We start from the raw sequence: 20,087 nt of genomic DNA, 5'->3' as shown, positions 1-20,087 counted from the left end.
GGACCAAGAGAAAACAGCATTCACATGTCCTTCTGGAGTATTCGCCTACAAAAGGATGCCTTTTGGTCTGTGCAATACACCTGCAACCTTTCAAAGGTGCATGCTCTCTATCTTCTCTGATATGGTAGAGAAATTTCTGGAAGTCTTCAAGGATGACTTCTCAGTATTTGGAGACTCATTTAGCTCCTGCCTTAACCATTTAGCACTTGTTCTGAAAAGGTGCCAAAAGACCAACCTAGTTTTAAATTAGACTAAGATCTCACCTAACATACATATTTAGTAGAACAAAACTTCTTTACCAATTTTTCCATATTATCCCACTTGTTGTTACATGCTCATGTTTCAATTTTATTTTTATCCCATGTGCATTGCTTTTATTTTGCATTGGGGAATTCTTTTGTATCCCCTTTTATTAAATGATGAAAAATAACTTTTTTTATTGCACATGGTAATTGAATCACTTTGATTTCTCATGAGCATGCTTCCCAAATTTTATTTTATTTCTTTTAACTTTTCTACCTTTTGTTTCTATCATCCATGTTCCCAATAGGTTCCCCACATTTTAATCTATTCATAATTTTCTATCTTAAGCTAACTAAGGATTCAACTTGGGATTTTATTTTGTTTTTCTGCTTAAGGCTAGTAGTGTGGCTAAATAGTATAAAAGGGGTTTTAAAGGCTCAAGGGGGCTAACAAGGGTGATGTGAAAGGTAGGTTATTTTGGGGTAAGTGAGCTAAAATCAAATGATGGCCTCAATCATTCTTTTGGTATGTATCTATATTCTATATTCTATATTCTATAATTAGACATATAGATTAAAGCAAAGTAAAGAACATCAGAATAAAAAGAAGCGAAACACACAGAAATGAAATTATGGTTTGAATGCAACCATACAATTAAGCTCAAGACTCACAGGCTATGTGTTCTCTAACTCAAGCATCATATATCATTCATATATGTTATGCAGGTTTAGTTAAAAATTCCCATTATTCTCATAAAAAAAATTATTTAGGGTAGCCTTTAAAGTTTTAATGTTTCTCCTTGATGAAATGTTGTCAACTTAACTATATGATATAATGCTATATATACAAGGTTTATGGATTTAAATCTGTTATGTTCAATTTCCTAGCTTACTTCCTTTTTATATTTTTCAATTTAACTATGCTATCTTATGCTAAAAAGGGTAAACTATACTAATTAATCCACTAATAAGTCAGAATTGCAAACTAAACTAAATAACTAAAAATATGAACTAAAAATGCAAAATGCAGAAATAGAGTAAAAATACATAAAAGTAGCAATGTATAAGTACTCAGAAAATAACAGTAAAAAGAAAAATATAGAAAAATATCCAAAATAAAAGAAAAAAAAGAGATGTAGTGGTTCACCAAAATAAAACGCCAAAGATAGCGACCTCCCCACACTTAAAATGAAGCATCGTCCCTGATGCTCAGTCAAGCCGGGTGTGAAGGGGTGTCATCACAGGTAGGGATAGTAGCTGGAGGCTCTGTGGTGGTGGTGGGCTGAGGGTCTGGCTGCTGTAGAGACGGTGCTGACTGGATCAGGATCTCCGGATCTGCAGCCTCGATCTGATGTGTAACCTCCTGATGTGGTGCAGCCTGCTCTGTGCCTGCCTGCGGATGGGTCTCCTCCTGGGGCTCATCCTCCTCCTCCTCTGATGGCTCTGATGGTGTGTCGGGCTCGGAGGGGATGTCACCACCCTGTCGGATCATCAGCTTCAGATGCGAATAGCGTCGCTGGCTGCGACGCTCCAATCTCTCATACCGGCGCCAGTTACGGCGCTCCATCTGATCAAGCTGTTGGAATAGGTGGTGCACAAGGCGGTATACGAGCTCAGAGGCAGATGGAGGTGCAGTGGTGGCAGCAAGGGCAGCCGTGGATGAAGAGGGTCCAGCAGACGGTGGGGCTGTCTCATCAGTAGCAGTGAAGGGTAGTGGTCTGTAACCCAAAGCTAGGAAGTTCCTGGTGTGAGGAATGATCTTCCTGCAGTCCGCCGCTGGTGGTCTCTCATCGGCATCCTCCCATGGCACGTCAGCTCGACGGCCTAGCTGTGTAACCAGATACGGAAAAGGGAGGGTGCCTCGGACGTGGACCCTGGCCATATAATGTCGGATAAAGCGTGGTAGATAAAGGTCCTTACCCTCTATCACACACCATAGGAGGGTGATCATAGCAGCTGGGATCTCCGTCTCATGAGTACTTGGCATCACATAGTTGCTCAAGATCTGGTGCCATAACCGAGCCTCATTATTTAAGTACGCCCTCTTGATCCCTCTAGGCATGGTGGTGTCTTGACTCATCTCCCAAGGAACAGTTGGATCGAGAGCTATCCGTGCCTTCACAGCATCCCAATCAAACCTCATCAGGCGCATGTCCTCTTCAGCCTTTTTATAACTATCAGGCTGATCGGACTTGGCTGGGAGCCGGAGAATGTCCTCTATGGCCTCCTCAGTGACCAGAATCTGCTTTCTTCTCAGGTTCACTGCATCTAGGGTAGTGATGTAGTAATTGCAGTAGAATTCCCGGACCCAAGATGCATTGACCTCTGTCAGTGCTCTCTCCAGAAAGAACCAGCCTCTTTGCTTGATTTGCTCAGTGGTGTACTGCTGGAGTGCTTCTGGAATCCTCAGAGTTCTCTCCAGGTATAGATTCTTGGAGTTTGCAAATGCTGGATACTTCAGCTCACAGTATCGGTTTGCAAATTTTATTGAATCATGTGCAGGGAGCAGCTGGTCAGCTTTTTCCTGCTGTGTAAAGTTCTTCTCCCGCCATGAGGTATCATGCATTAGGTCAATGATGGACTGGGATGAATCTCCTCTTTTGCGCTTGCCAGTAGCTTTGCCCTTTCCTTTCCGCTGTGAGGCAGACATCCTGAAAAATGGAAAACCAGGATATATAAAAATAGGAAAGCAAGTAGACATATAGGCAAAGAAAACACAAAGTGGCAAGGGAGAATTTGAATGAGGTAAATGAGTTAAGTAAATGTGCATTAAGGATTGTATAGTAGTTTAAAAGTTTGAAAGGAAGAAGTTACAATCCAAAATGTATCAGAATTCAAGTTACATGGAAAAATTGTCATTATGCCATGGTTAGAAAGTTAGAGGAAAGTGAAAAATCAGAAAAGATATTTTAAAAGGTTAGTATGGTGAGAATTTGAAAAAGAAGTCAGTAAATTAAAATTAGTGAGTCAGTAAAAAGTGGGTTAAAGTAAATGGCATAAAGAAAATATTCCATGTAACAAGGATTCACAGGTAGGAACTATAGTGACTCATAACCAAACAAGAAAAACAAGTAGATGCTGATTCAAATAGATAAAAAGAAAGCAAAAATTGGAATCAAAATATCACAAATGCAGTTTATAAACTAGGAAATCAAAAAGGATAAGAAAGCATGCCCTGGCAATTATGAAATGGTTTGATTAAAGCAGTGGAAAACAGAGTTCAAATTGCCAAACCGAAATATGAATGAAAATATTTTTATAGAAATTTGGGCAGCATTCCGGCTAAAATTGGATTATCCCGGAAAATAAACAACAATCAAAGCAGTTCATATGAATTAAAAAGTCAAGCTGCAGGTACATATATATAATATAAACATGAAAATTCAATGTAAAGAGCAGCAATATACAAGAAATACAGCATATGAACAAGATTACAGCAACAGCAGATTTGCAAATATGATAAAACAGAAGAAAGAACAGTGCAAATAAACAGACCTAGAGCCACTAACCACAGCCTAGGCTACCTAACAACCTAAAATCCACTACAACATGCAAGACTATCTATCCTAATTATGAACAGAAACGGAAAAAAATAAGAAGAACTACGAACAGATAAAAGAGATTGCGTGTTGCGGAACCTGGAAGGCGGAATAAGGAGAGTAGGCAGGAAGGTGGTTAGGTGGTGGTGATGGTGGCGTCCGGTGGTTGGCACGGTGGCTGGCGGTGGTGGGCACGATGGCGCAGCTGTTCGGCAGGGGAAAGGAGAGAGTGATGGGGGTAGGGAAAGGGAGGGGGAAAAGGGGTGGTGTTGCTGGTTGAAAGGGGGTTGTGGTTGGACGGTGGCGGCGGCGTGTGGTGGCGCGGAGGGGGGGCAGTGGCGGGGGAGGAGGGAGGAAGAAGAAATAGGAAGAAAGAAGAGGGGGTTGGTTGCGGCTGGGGGTGGACGGCAGCGGTGGGTGGTCGGCGGTTCCCGGCGGTGGTTGGTGTAGCGGTAATGGTGGCTGGGTGGTGGTGGTTGAGGGTTGGGGAGAGAGAGAGAGGGGGGGTTCAGGGGGGCGGCGCGATAATAGGGATCGCGTGATCTGGGGGGGTTATATTTTGAAATCCACGCGGTCGCGTGGTGTGGGTGAAAACGGGGGTGACGCGATCGCGTAGGTCGCGCGATCGCGTGAGATGGGTAGGAGAGGGGATGACGCGATCGCGTGGGTCGTGCGATCGCGTCGCTGGAATTTGTGCTAGACGCACGACTCCAGCGTTGTTTTGGCGCAACTCTCTGTCTCCTTCTAGTGTGTTGTGCAATCCATGCGACGCGATCGCGTCGCTCACGCGGTCGCGTAGGATTGTTTTTGTGCAAGTGACGCGATCGCATGAGGCATGCGATCGCGTGGGCCAATTTGTGCAAAACGCACAAGGGCCGCACGATTTCAGCCTAACTTTCTGGACGTTGGATCTTGACGCCGATCTCCAGGGCAATCTCCAGGGCACAACGGAACCATTTTTTTTCTTTTCTTTTTTTTTATATGTAAGATAAATGCAGAATGCAATGATTAATATGAATGCTATGCATGATTCCAGGTTCAATAAAGTAAAATGAAAAGAAAATAAAAATGAAAGCAATTAACGAGAATTAAATTGAAAAAGAAGCGACCATACCATGGTGGGTTGTCTCCCACCTAGCACTTTTAGTTAAAGTCCTTAAGTTGGACATTGGAGGAGCTTCCTGCTATGGCGGCTTATGTTTAAATTCGTCCAAAAATCTCCACCAGTGCTTGGAATGCCAATAGCCTCCGGGATCCCAAACTAGGCATGCAAAGCTTCTGAACAGCTTCAAACAGATTGTTAGGCTCCCGGGGTGACAAACGTCAGAATAAACTCCAGGATCCCAAGCCTTGCTTTTAAATCCGCCTCCGTCTTGATCTACATGTCTCCATCCGAGCGGTTTAAAGAGTAGAATCTCACCATGGTGACCAAACGTTCTCTGTGATCCATGCAATTGAGCATGATACCAATCCGTGTACTTCGAGGTGAAGCATGGAACCTTATTGAACCTTGTGCACCAACTCTGAGTACGAGCCATTTCTCTCTTACTCTTAAAGCCGCAAAGAGCTCTAAGCTGGCCATCTATTTCAAGCAAACCATATTCAAGTGAATAAGTAAAGTTATAGGTTAAGGATTGTACCCACTTGAAGCTTGTATTAGGTGGTAATGGCCTTGGGATAGGTGTTTCCGGTGGTTCTGTAAGTTCTACTCCCTTGTGCTCTTCTGTGAATTCCTCCACTTCCTTGCAAGGTTCTACAATTGTATCTGTGTTCTGGTCAAAGTCTTCTATGTCTTCCTCATCACTTGAGTCATAGATTGGAGGTTGAGAGAAATCTACCTCCGCATCGTCTTCATATTCACTTGGGGAAGATTCTTCGACCTCAGAGAATTCACTTGCGGATGCCAGTTCATTACTAAGAGAATTTGACTTGTGACTATCATCATCAAGGGAATTTGTGTCCTGGGTTATTCCGTCTGATTCTTCATAAACAACTTGCCTTGGAGATTGTACAATATCCTCCTTAGCATCAACTGTAGCGTCCTTGACGGAGTTCTCCTCAGTTCTGGATTCCCATGGAGGTTCAGCATCTCCTAGATCTTCAACCAACTCTTCTTCTTGAACAATGACAGCTTCTTCTACTTGTTCTAGTACGAATTCATTCTCTGTCTTGTCCACTGGAGTTTCTGGTATCTCCTTCATGCTACGCTCTTCGTTAGACTGTTCACATGGGGTTGTGGCTGATCCTTGTGTATTTGAGCACCTAGAAACCCATTGAATTATTGCTTGCTCCAGTTGTCGAATGGTTGTTTGAAGTTTATTTACTGTTTCCTTTAGGCGAACCTCCGCTTCTCGGGTTGCCGGATTTGGACATGATACATAGGAAAGTGGTGGTGATTGGGAGTGATTGGATTGGTACTGGGGTAAGGAAGGATCATATGGTGGCGAATGGTGAAGAGAAGCTTGTGAGTGTGGTGGTTCGAGGTTATGTTGAAAAGATGGTTTATATGCACGGGGTGGGGCTTGTTGGTAGTTACAAGGTTGTTCACCATATCTTTCAGCTGGGTATGCACGGTAGAATGGTCTTTGTCCAGGATATCTCGGAGGGTGTTGCTGCCTAAAGGGTTGATTAGATCCTCTTGGCTCCATCCATCCTCGATTGGTCTGACCTTGATGCATATTCCTGCTGTAACTTCTATTTCCTTCAACAAAGTTAGAACCAAACTCAAAGCGAGAGGGGTGAGAATTCATGGTAGCAAATGAAAAATAAAAAGGAAAAACAGAAATAAATAAACAAGTAAAAGAAAAATATTTACAATAACCAATAATAAGGCACACGTTAGCAGTTCCCCGGCAACGGCGCCATTTTGGTGAGAGAACTTTTGCGTGGTCTAGAAATTTGCGGATAAATCCTCGTTGCAAGTATAGTTTCTAAAACTTCAAAAGTCCTCTCATACAAACGTTTTGGTTGTCACAAGTAACAAACCCCTTAAAAATTGTTAACCGAGTATTCAAACCTCGGGTCGTCTTCTCAAGGAACTGTAAGGAAGTATGTTCTTATTATTGGCTATAAAGGTCGTAATCGGGGTTTAGAAGGTGAGAAGCAAGTGATTTGAATGACAAGTAAAGTAAATGGCAATTAAAATAAATAAATACTGTAAAGCAACTTTTGGCAAGGTAAGAGAAATTAGAAGTCCAACTTAGTTATCTCTCTCAACAATAATGAAAGTTGAATATAAATTCCACTTAGTTAACCTTTACTAAAATAAAGGAAAGTCAAGGGACTAATTAGTTTGACCTTCGGATCCTATTTATTTCCTAAGAAAAAGTTGGGATTATTGAAGTTCAGTTCAATTAGCAAGATAACGATTATCAATTATGCTGAGTTTAATAATGTTGAGTTACTAATTTCTTAACCAAGACCAAAAAGGGAAAAAGTAAAATTGTTGGAATAAAAATGTCCTTAGATGGGAAGCAATAATAACTTAAATTAAAGAGAACAATAATAAACTGAAATACCTCAAGTAATCATTAATTCAAATAATAATCTGTAACATGGAATAATTCATAAGCCAATTGGGCAACATCTGTAGATACGAATAAAAGCATTAAAGTAAAAGTAGCATCATAGAAACATAAATTAAAGTAAATATTAAACCTGGATCGAGAGTCACTCTTAAAAACTAAGAGAAGTCCTAAATCCTAATCCTAAGAGAGAGAGGAGAGAATCTCCCTCTCAAAACTAAATCTAAATCATGGAAAGTAATAAAAATGCGAGCTCTCTTTTGAATGAATGCATTCCCCCACTTTATAGCCTCTAGTCTGTGTGTTCTGTACCTGGATCTGGGCCAAAAGGGCTTCAGAAATTGCTGGGGGCATATTCTGTAAATTCTTATACGTGGCCTCTGTCACGCGTCCGCATGGGTCACGCGGTCGCGTCATCTGGAGTTTTCCTTGTGGCTCGGTCGCGTCGGTCACACGTCCGCATCGAATGCGCTATGCTCAAGTCGCGCGGCCGCATCGCTGCTTCTTCGCTCCTGGCACGCGATCGCGTCGTCCATGCGATCGCGTGGATGCCAGTTTCTTCAAAACTCCATTTCGCACTTTCCTTCCATTTTTGTACGTTTCTTTTTCCATCCTTTAAGTCATTCTGTCTTAGAAAATCTGAAACTACTCAACACACTAATCACGGCATCGAATGGAAATAAAGGTAATTAAAATAATTAATTTTAAAGCTTAGGAAACATATTTTTCACGTACATCACATAATAAGGAAGGGAAAGTAAAACCATGCAATTAATATGAATAAGTGGGTGAAGGATTGAATAAATCACTCAAACTAAGCACAAAATAACTCATGAAATATGGGTTTATCAGTTAACTTTGCGAGTTGGTATCGCAATTGGATCTACGATTAGATTAAATTCTTCTTCCTCTGTTTCTTCATCATCTAACAAAATTGAGCTCTGATCTATTATTTCTTCTTGTTGCTGAGGTTTTATTGATATGTGGAAGTACTGAATTCGAGTTTCTGATACTGTATTTATTTTTTTTTAATTCTTACTGCCTCTCTTGATTAAAAGAAATGACAATTGTGATAATATTTGACACGGTTCTACTGGAGACAGGGACATCCTCTGTTTAATGGTTCCCCCTCCTTATGATTGTTGCATATGGAAGCTGTAACAATCAATTGCTATGGCAATGTATTGTTCAATGAATCTAAGATTAAGATGGTCTTATGAAAGGAACAAATGTTAGGTTAACAAATCTTCTGCTATTAAGAAAACTCAGTTTATTGTTATTATATATTGAATTTTTTTATAATTTTATTGTATATTTTAACTAAATCGGTTGAATTCCGGTTGAACTCTGGTTGAACCATTAAACCATTGAACCAGTCACTTGACCGGTTCAATGACCGGTCCGGTTCTCACAACCTTGGTTATTTCGACTTAGTTTCTAGACTAAAATCGAGGTTCTGAAAACCGAACCGATCATTGAACCGCTCCAGCTACTGGTTCACTGATTCAACCGGTTCGACTATGATTCAATCGAAAAACTGTTTTATAATAAAATAATAAATAAAATAACTAATAGCAAGGTCCTAGATTAACTAACAATAATTATTCAAAATTTATTACAATAAAGAATAAAATCATAAAAAGATGTACTATCTTCTACATTCTAATCAAAGGAAATACCCAATATGTTATTTTCCAAAGGAAAAAATAGAAAATAAATTAGAGAAAGAGCGAGAGACTATTCCATGCTACTGTTTCACAGTAACTTAACAACTGTTTTATTTGCAAAACAATGTCATTCACAACATGAACTAATACTAGAAAGAAAATGAAAGCTTTCATAGCCAACTAGACAGAATTGCTTGCATATTTAGAAAAGAGTAATCACCCAAATTTTGGTTCAAAAGAAACAATTTGGTTTTCAAAAGTATATACATTATTTTATCTGACATATCTCTAAAAGAAAAGAAGAGAATAAACTACTCTACTTACTAGTTACTACCATGTGTTACAAAATTTGATACCTTCTATCTACCAATATGCAACAATAACTAACAAAGGCTATGGGATTAAAGGCATACAGATCACTACGACTTAGTGAGGAATATAAAAGAATATATTCACACATCAACAAACAAAATTACAAGCATCAACAAACAAAATTTCGACATCCAATGTAAAAAAGAAACTAAAAAGTTAATTCCTAAGGTGGGTCACAAGATTTATATCCTTAATCATCATAGGGCCGACCTCAGAGAGAAGGTCCAAGCATGGTGGTAGAATCTCTTTGGAAGCAGGTATTGAGCCATACTAAACCAATAGGAGCAGTTTTAACATGGCAGGTTTAACATGGCAGGAACAGTTTTAGCATGGCAGGAGTAATTTTAACATGGCAGGTTTTCATCTTCCACTCAATGATGAATTTATTAAATCAACAATAGCAAAACACAATATAACAATCAAAAGGTCAAGAACAATAGCAAAACAATAATTTATCAAATTAACAAGTTAATAAAATTAAAACTGAAAATCAAAATAACAAGAACAATTAAAATTTTAAACTATAGCAAACCAACAACAAAATAAGAACTAGAAAAACATACTAATCATGAAATCAACAATCAAATAAAACAATAACTGAATAATTAATACAATAAAGAACAAGAAGAAGGAAAAAAATCACCCTGGGATGGAGTAGCTCTGAAATTCAAACAGTACAAGGAGAGGGAGCTGGAGCTTTAAAAAGTTACAGAGATGGCTGAACAACGGCGAAACGGTGGCTGAAAGGCGGAGGCTCGAACACGCGGCGTAGAGAGCTGAATAGAGAGCTAAGCAACTCGAACAAGGGCAGAACAAGGGTTGGCCAAAAAACAGAGGCAGAAGCTTGGCCAAAAAGGAGGCGGATGCGCGGCGAACAAGGGCGGTGTTGCGCCGAAGCTGTAGCAATGCGGACGGCGGCGGTGGCTGGACGTTGAAGAACGGTGACGAGATGGAGGGATGCTTCGGTGCTTCCTCCAAGCTGCATTTGAGTTCTCTTCTTTGCGTTCTTTAGTGTGTTCGTTCAGAGGCCAAAGAGAGGGGAGCGAGGGAGTGAGGGAGGAGCTCGATGAGAGGAAGGAGGAAAGTGGTAGAATGAGACTCGAGTAAATCCCATAATAGTCCCTGAGATTCGAGTCGTTACTCAATGTGGTCTCTGAGATCCCAATTGCACCATTGTAATCCTCCAAATACGGCTCCGGGCACTATAATAGTCCCTGGACAGCTTTCCGGTGATGAGTCAGCATCAAGACGCTAAAGTGGCCTCATTTTGCCACGCTGGATGGTGCCAACGGCTAGTTGAGCTGGCACAGTTTCAATTTACACCCAATGTGGTCCCTCCCTCTATATTTAACCCTAAATTCCTAAATGTTCAGTAAGTTAATTTCTTTTTCTTCTTCATCGTTGTTTTCTCATTCTTGTTGTTGTTATTGTTCCTGGAGCTGGAAGTGAATATCCATGATGGGTGGTGGAAGCACTAGAGCTGGAAGCTCTATTAGTTCACCATGCAGTGGCCATCGGATGAGAACGCAAAGCAGGAGCAGAAGATCTGGGGTGCCAGAATGGTGCGGTTGCGGCTGCCGGCCAGTTCTCAGGTGATCTGGGATAGATTCAAACCCAAATAAACCATTTTTTGGTTGTCCCAATTATAATATGAGTTATTAGTATTACTTGTGTTGTTATGATTGCTCCTACCTACCTGACTGTTCTTCTCTTGTTCTTCTTTCCTGAAGCCTGAGCATGTTATATGTTTGCTTGATAATAGACAAGTGGAAAGAGATGGTGTGGGCTTTTTGTGTGGGCAGATACTGGACAGGATGAACCAGTTGAGAAACCAAAATCTTATGGAGATAATCATGAAGTGAAGATGAACTTTGATTGGAGGCTTGGGAGATTAGAAGAAGATGTCCGGAATCAAAAATTGGTTAACCAATTGTTGGTATTAGTTGTATCTGTGTTGATTGTGTTAATTATTATCCTGTATTCATTGAATGAATAATATGTAAAAAAAAATGATAACATGATTATGGTATTAGAAACTGTGGAATGGTGTTTGTTGATGGAATGTAAACTTGGATAACTCAATTAATGAAAACAGTAATATGCTAAAGAAGGCAGCATAAGTGATTGAAAACCAGCGAGCACTATATTAAGATAATGGTTCAAACTTAAAAGATAAGTGTATTAAGATAATGGTTCGGCTTAACACAGTTAGTCACATAACACAAAGGGCAGCCAACTAACATGAGCATGTTAAACAAAGTTGCCTCAAAAGGGAGGACTTTACAACAAAACATAAAGGATTGTTTTTTCCTTGTGTAGTCTTTGTATAGCAAAAAGTATTAAATTCAAAGCAGAAAGCCCTATACATATTAAGCTAAAGTCTTCAATTCTTCTTTCTTGGAGCCTTAAATCCTAGAGTTGGGATGAACTTCATGTAATTGACGAGTCTTGTTGCAGTTCCTGAACTAGCACCCTACATGGGATTCACTGGGACAGAAGTTGCTAGTGGAGAGGATCTTCTCCTTGGTGATAATTTTGAAGGCCTTTTTATTCCATGATCCTAGATAGAAAAAATTTACATTACACATAAATGATGATTCACTTGAATCACAAAAAATTTAAGAAATGTAAATAGGAAGTTACCTTTTAAAAATCTTCTACATCAGAAGCAGTTGGCTGAGCTATATCTATCTCTATAGGTTGTGCATTAGAAGTGGCTGGTGCAATCTCAGTAGACTGCACAAGAGGATTGTCTTCTGGTGGCTTGTTAACCCGAGACAGTACAGCATATGCATGCACACAAGGAATACCTACATACAAACAACAGCCACAACAACCATGGGTTTTAGTCATATACCATTAATCAGATTATTACTATAGTACAAAAACAATTATTATAACAATGCAAATAACATGTAAGCATCCAAAATTGTAATCCTCTGGCACCAGACCTTGTACAAGGTCTCCTAGATATACTATTTTTGTTGGACTGCTTGGACTTGTTAGGTTTATCTGTTTTTGTGTTTTGGGTGGTCTTGATAGGCTTCGTGGGCTGGATGCTACCAGTGGGTTTGTTTGGCTTGGCTCCACTAACTTTGTTAATGGGTTTTTTGGTCTGATTTTAATCTTTTGAAACTGTTGATGGTGGTTGTGTACATTTGGTGTTTGAGGCAACTTTAGTATTTGAGGGTAATGGTTGTATTAATCTTGGAGAATTCTTTTTCTGTTGTGTATTTCCCTCCAAAACCCTTGGTAGTGATGCTCCATGCTCGAAATATACATCAATAACTCCGTTATTGATCTTAGTTAGCACACTTCACCATCTCTCTTATCTCCTTGTCATTATTCAAGCTTCTTAGTCCGTTCTTCAAACCTTTCCTAGGAACTTGCCACCAGCATTGCTTTATCTCATCATAACCAAGCTTTTTATGGTAGTTCCTTTATTTAGTAGAAGACAAATACAATATTGACTCCTAGACACAGAATTTTTAATTGAACAATAAGATATGTATGTTTCAAGTTCCTTAACATCACATCTTCTACAAACTTAATAAAGAGTATGCTTTTGTGATAACATGTTGCTGTTTATTTCCAATCTTCTAATAAAATTAAAGTGGCTTAAGTAAAATAGATCTTTTAAATATTCTCATCATTATACATAAGAACTGAATTAGACAAATTATATATTATACAGGACAACTGCAACAGAAGTATTTATAGTATTGTCTACATTACAAGTCATTACAGTACTCACTCATATAACAAACATTAACATATAAGAGTTTTATCAAATAGAACACTTATGATCATGAAACAGAGCATCATTTTCAAATAGAGCATGACCATAATAAAAAAGAGCATCTCATGAAACCCCAACCTAATCAAACCTTAGAAACATAGTAACAGGAAAAAAAAAACCATAATTCCAACCACACTCACAACACAACACAAGCATATACAAAAACCATCATGCATTGCAAAAAAGAATAAAAAAATTTACCTTTACAAATGGCAGAACCCCTTGTTTCTAACGCAAGAGGAGACGAACGATGAAGTGAAACTTGATTTTGATGTCTTCTGAGTGCAAGAATTTCAACCTCACCAATGGAACCCTAAGGTAGTGGTATTGATGAAGAGAAGAGGAAGAAGAAGAAGAAAAGAAGAAGACATAGGGTGGAAGTGGAGAAGACAAGTGAAGGGAGGGTGTGGTTTTGATCAAGCCCATTTCATATTTTTATTTTGGGTCAAACGACGACGTTACTAACAAATTGGGGCGCCACCCTAAAATGCCAACATATTGGCTCTCCAATGTGGTAACTTCGTGACACATTAGATCATCGGTGATGACTCATCTCTGAAAAGCTGTACAGGGACTATTATGGTGCCCGGAGCCGAATCTGGAGGATTACAATGGTGCAATTGGGATCTTAGGGACCACATTGAATAACGACCCGAATCTCAGGGACTATTATGGAAATTTACTCAGTGAGACTCTGAGAGAGGAGAGGCCAAGAGGGTGCTGCGCATTTTGGTTAATGGGTTAGGGTTACTCTAACCAACGGCGCCGTTTTGAGCAAATTTCAGAAAACCGGCCAGGTCCTGGTATGGTTTTTGAATCTTTCGATTTTGATATATGACCGATTCACTTTTTTCACCGATTTATGGTTCGACCGGTTCAAACCATAAACCGGTCAAACTAATTTTCAAAACCTTGATTAAAACTAAATCGTGGCATGCAGATAGACCCTTCCCAACCTTAAACATTAAACCCGATGAAACCTCCACGTCATTGGGCCAAACTAAGACCAGGTCTAACAACAGCGTTCAGCAGATCGGCAACAGAAGGGTGGAGCGGCCAGAAGCATAGTGAAGCAAGTAAGGCAATGTATGAGGTGCAGAGATTAACGGCGGCCTGCGAGTTTGGGAGGCTCAAAAAGTTAATGAAAAAAGCAGTGATGAGAGATTCGTATAACTCGAACGGTGGTGAGAGTCTCATCGACGGTGCCGCCGGAGAAGTGGCTGCCGCAGAGGAACGAAGTACAAAGGGGAGAATGGAGAGAAGCAAAGTGTGGCCATGTGGGTGGGGTGGCTGTGCCAAAGAGGGTGCTGTGTGAAAGTGTGGGACCGGATAAAGATTAATTTGGTTCAACCGGGCGACTGAGCTGAGCAATAACCTTAATCTAGTTGAATAGTTAGACTGGACAAGTTTCTTTGCATTTGGATTTATCGCGTTTTGAGATTTAACCTGATCGATTATAGCCTAAATATGTTGGGCCTTTGGGCCGAATTCCGTGATTGAGTCCTGTACACCACCAACTGTGTGGTTTCAACCTTTTGGGACCAATGTTACTGCCTCGTGACGTGGTTAATGCTCGTAGACTTGAGCTTGGGCCGTTGGGCGAATGGAATAAGAAGGAAAAAACATAAAGTTTTATAGTTAATAAATTTATTAATTTTATATTCTTTTAAAACTTTGTTTCGAGAGATACTTGAAATGGATTGTGTGTAAATGGGTTTGTGTAAAGAGGTTGGTGTTGGTGGTTGTAAACCCTGAGTAATTAAAATAAGAACTTTGACAGTAATTTTAGAAAATTTGGCCCATGATTGTGCCAAACAACCGAACCGGGCCCGTATTGGGCGCAAGGCCCAAAACCTAATCCAGAAACAAAATGAGCTTAAGCTCATTACTTCCTCCTTTATTCACAAAACACATTCCAAAACACAAGGGGGAGGGGGGGAAGGGGAGAAGCATCAAATCCTTGTTCCAATTCAAATTGCCATAACTTTCTACTCTAAGTTCCGATCGCCGCACTGTTTGCGACCACGCGACTGCAGTGTCGAGATCTACAAAGCTCAGTACTTAATTAGTTAAGGAAGCCGTATTTTCCTTTCTAATTTTTTCTTTCCCAATTTCGAAATTCAATGAACAACTATGTTGAATTTTGTGTAATTTCGGTGTTTAGGTTCGAATTAACTTGTGGGTATTGTCGGGTTTAGCTCACTTGAGCTTTGGATGAGGTGAGCACCCTCAAATCCTTGGTATATATGTTGGATTAGTGAACTCTATTTTGATTATAGTGGTAATTATGATAATAGATTGAAATTGATTGTTGGATGGAGTCAATTTGAGAAATTGGAAGCTAGAAGGCTAATCTTGGAGGTTGGGTTTTGTTTGGAGAGGAGTTGGGATTTCGAAGCTTGGGGCGTGGTATATAAGGCTCTGTTTGTTTAGTGTATAGCATGATACATGGACACAGAGACATGAATTATATAGACATATACACAAAATACATATATACATGTTTTATGTTTGGCAAAGAACATAAATAAAACACATCAAACTTTAAAAAGTCAATAATACCCTCATCATGACATCATCTACCTTTACCACCATCACCACTATCTATATCTTTTCAACAGCTACACTGATTCTTTTCTTCTATCTCTATTCATAAAAAAAAATCCAGATAACAAAAATTCTAGTAATTTCAATAACAAATTTAATACACATCTTCCTCATTAAACAACAAGTAATTAATTGGCATGATTTTCATTTTAAATCCCTTGTGTCAATTTTAAGTTGTTAAAACGACTATGAACAAATGGAATATCAAATTAAAAAATTAATTGGAAGGTGAGATATTTCAACAACATAGAAGCCAATAGAAAAAAATTGTTCGTAGCATTCAGATTATAATTTTTTTTCTAAAAATAGCACAGATTAATAATAAAAAACAAAGAAAAAATAAAACTTTTAGGAAAAAAATCCAAAAAGGGGACAAATAGAAGGATGAACATAGATGAAGATGGAGGCACGATGGGTCGATGATAGAGGCTCACCTGCGACATGGCAGAGACACAAGTCGCAGATCTGGAGATTTGGAAGAAGGAAGAAGACAGAGACCCAATCTGAAGAGTATGAGGAGGAAGTGAAACAGTAGCAATGGCAGTGGTAGAGACACTTCAGTAAGAGGAGGTTGGTTGGCTATGAAGAGAGAAGAAACAGAAATTCAAATAGGGAGAAGAAGGGAGGGGAGAAGAGATTCTGCTTGGTTGGCCATGAAGAGAAAAGAGACGGAAGTTGAAATGGAAAGGAGAAGAGAGGATAAAATTGTCAAAATAATCAGTGTCTCAATATTAATTTTGTGTCTCAACTTATTAAAGGTATACTGAATACATGTAATTTGTGTCAATTTGTGTACCAATGTGTTTTTTAAAATTGTGTGTTTCAACAACCAAACACTACCTAAGTGAGGTGTTCCGTGCGTTAAGAGGAATCGGCCAAGGTATAATTTCAGTTTCTCGTAACTAAAGTGTAATGTGTCGTAAAAATTTAGATTAGTTGACCGTAGGATAAGATTGAATTATTTATGTTGTTGATGCTTGAAATTGGTAAATGGTAATGCTGATGTTATTGGAATGTTGATGTTGTTGATTGATTTGGGTTTGGTTGGTATTTATGATGCTTAGCTAATTAAGGGTGTTATTGGTGAAATAATGCAAATTTTGTGGAGAATGATGAAGTGTATATGCATGTTGTTGATGATTTTGTGTAAAGATACTTTGGAAATGAATTATTGTGTGGAAATGATTGAAATTGTGAAATTGGTGTAATATGGAGTAAAACGGTGCATTGAGGAATGATTGGATTTGGTTTGATGTGGTTATGGTAAGTTTTGAAAAGATTGGAATATAGGTGTTTTGAAAATTGAGGTTTAGTATTTTCAATGAAAACTCTTATTTTTGACCGACTTTGGAGGAGCATAACTTGGCCTTCGGACCTCCAATTTCTATGAAACTTGACTAGAAAGAAAATTTGGTCCGAGAGGTTTACACCTTCGAAGAACAGACGAAAAATATTTTTAAACAAAAAATTTATGCGCGCCGGAAGTTTGGTGTGTAAAATTGAAATTCTGCAGCACTTAACCATTTTGCCTATCCTGCAGAAGTCGCGTACACGAACCCGCACGCGACGCGACCATTCCCTTGGGTTTGGCATCTCTCATACGCGAGCAAGTGTATGCGTACGCGAGAACTGAGTTTTTGTGGGGTTGCAAACGCGAAAACTTGCACGCGACACGGCCATTCCTTTCGGGTTTGGTGTCTCGCATACTCGAGTAAGTGTATGCGTACGCGGGCAAGGCAAAACACAATCCCGCGTACGCGAGATCATCCATGCGTACGCGGAACCACTATCTTCAGCAAAGTGAATTTTTTGTTTTAAAACATAATTTTGAACCTCTAACCCTCTATTTTTACTCTTTTAGCCCCTAAACCTTAGTTGTATCTTGAGTGATGAGATGAAGTTGGGAAGAGGTGGTAACTTGGACGAAGAAAGCTTGAGAAGTAATGAATTATGTATGAGAAGTGCAAATTTGAGATATACAGGTGATGAATATGGCCATTGTGAATTATTATGAATGAAAATGAGTATTTTTGAATGAATATGAAAGAATTGAAATGATAATGAAAATCATAATGAATGATTTTGAATGAATGCATGTTGAACATACCTGGGTAGTAGCAAGGATGGTGGTTTGTCTCACTTGCTCCAGGTCAGTGTTTGTGATGCCTGAGTAGTAGCAGCAGTAGTGGATTATTCCACTTGCTCTAAGTTGAGCTTTTAAACACCTGCTTGGATAGTAGCTATAGTAGTGGTTTATTCCACTTGCTCTAGGTTAAGGGGGTAGTAGTAAGGGGGTTGTAGCTCAGACCCAATTGCTCTGCAATGGGTGTTTTTGTCCAAGGTTAGCTACCAGGACATGTCGAGTTGGCTATATAACCGACAGATGATATCATGAGCCATAGGGCAGGCAATAGGCATACATCATATGCATTTGTCTGTTTGCTTTGGTTTGCATTCTTAGGTTTGCCTAGTTGATATTCATGCTTAACTACTATATGTTCTGTCTGTTGTATCTGTAAACTACCTGTGTTTTCCTTGTATGCATTATTTTTCTGTATAACTGAGATGCCCCTTGTTTGGAGGAGGAGTGACGAGGGTAGTTCCATCGGTATTTCGGAGGGTTGGAGGAAAGGCGATGAATTTAGGGATTAAGTTAGAATTGGAGTAAAAACCAAGAATCCTTAGATACCTCACCTTATTTATGGTTTTATGTTAGTTTTAAGTTTCAATCTTTTGTCGGAAGCTCTAGGATCGCCTTCAGCTTTCTCGAGACCTTATATGTTACTTATGTGGGCACTGTTACCATGCTAAGAACCTGTGGTTCTCACCCCATACATATTTTGTGATTTTCAGATGCAAGACGTGAGGCACCTCGCTGAGGCATTCTGGGAGCTTCTGAAAGCGAAGGACTTTTGTGTTTTGGGACTTTATTTTGGCTTATGATGTATATATAGATATTCTTATATCTCCACTACATTTGTATATTATGTTTTATCCCTCTTAGAGGTTGATTTGGAGAGATACGTTATATATAAACTGTATTTTGGGTATTTTGGGTTACTTTGTATACATATATATATATATGTGCTCTGGTTGGTTTAAACTTCGCAAGCTGAGTCAGAAGCTTTGTTATCTGTATCCTTGGAAGTCTTTCCTTATGTATATATAGTTATGTCGTTTTACTCTCATCCTATCCGGTTTACGTTTATCGCTTACGTGAGTTATGCGCTTTTCTGTTTAACGCTTTTGCTTTAAACTTTTCTTTAAAAGGCTCCTACGTAAAAATATCCTTGCTATATATATATATACTGTTTTATGACTTAAGCATAAGACTCTGTGTGGTAGGATGTTACAGTGTTCAACGTGCTTGAGGTGCTTTCACGTCAACTCCAAAACGATAGTTAGACCCCAGTAGTCCTAGCCATAAACAATGGATACTAGGCGCTGCACATATCGATCCATGCAATGTTGTAGTAAACTCGTTAAGTATAAAAAAGTCATTGAAAAAAGTGGTAATGAGAGGTTCGTATGACTCGAACGGTGGCGAAAGGCTCATCGACGACGCCGCCGTAGAAGTGGGCGCTGCAGAGGAATGAAGGACGAAGGGTAGAATGGGGAGAGGCGTGGTGCGGCCGTGTGGGTGGGGTGGCTGTCCCAAAGAGGGTGTTGTGTGAAAGTGTGGGATTGGATAAAGATTAATTTGGTTCAACTGGGCAACTGAGCTGAGCAATAACCTTAATTAGGTTGAATACTTAGACTGGACAAGTTTCTTTGCATTTGGATTTGTCGCATTTTGAGATTTAACCTGATCGATTCTAGCCTAAATATATTTGGAATTTCGGCCAGAATCCGGGATCGAATCCTGTACATAACCAACTGTGCATGTGGTTTCGTCCTTTTGTGACCAATGTTAGTGCCTCGTGACATGGTTAATGCTCATGGACTTGAGCTTGGGCCGTTAGGCGAATGGAATTAAGAAGGAAAAAAGCATAAAGTTTTATAGTTAATAAATTTAATAATTTTATTTTTTTATAAATTTGTTTCAAGGGATACCTGAAATGGATTGTGTGTAAATAGGTTTGTGTAAAGAGGTCTGTGGTGGTGGTCAACATGCTTGAGGTGCTTTCACGCAAGTAAAAAATGATAGTTGGACCTGAATAGTCCTAACCATAAACAATGGATACTAGGCGCTGTGCATATCGACCCATGCAATGTTGTAGCTAACGTGTTAAGTATGGAAAACTCAAAGAAAAAAGCGGTGATGAGAGGTTCGTCTGACTCGAACTGTGATGAGAGGCTCATTGACGGCGCCACCAGAGAAGTGGCCGCCGCAGAGG

Source organism: Arachis hypogaea, chromosome 11 (genome assembly GCF_003086295.3).
Source record: "Arachis hypogaea cultivar Tifrunner chromosome 11, arahy.Tifrunner.gnm2.J5K5, whole genome shotgun sequence".
NCBI classification, from domain to species: domain Eukaryota; kingdom Viridiplantae; phylum Streptophyta; class Magnoliopsida; order Fabales; family Fabaceae; genus Arachis; species Arachis hypogaea.
Note: the sequence above shows the minus strand (reverse complement) of the source record.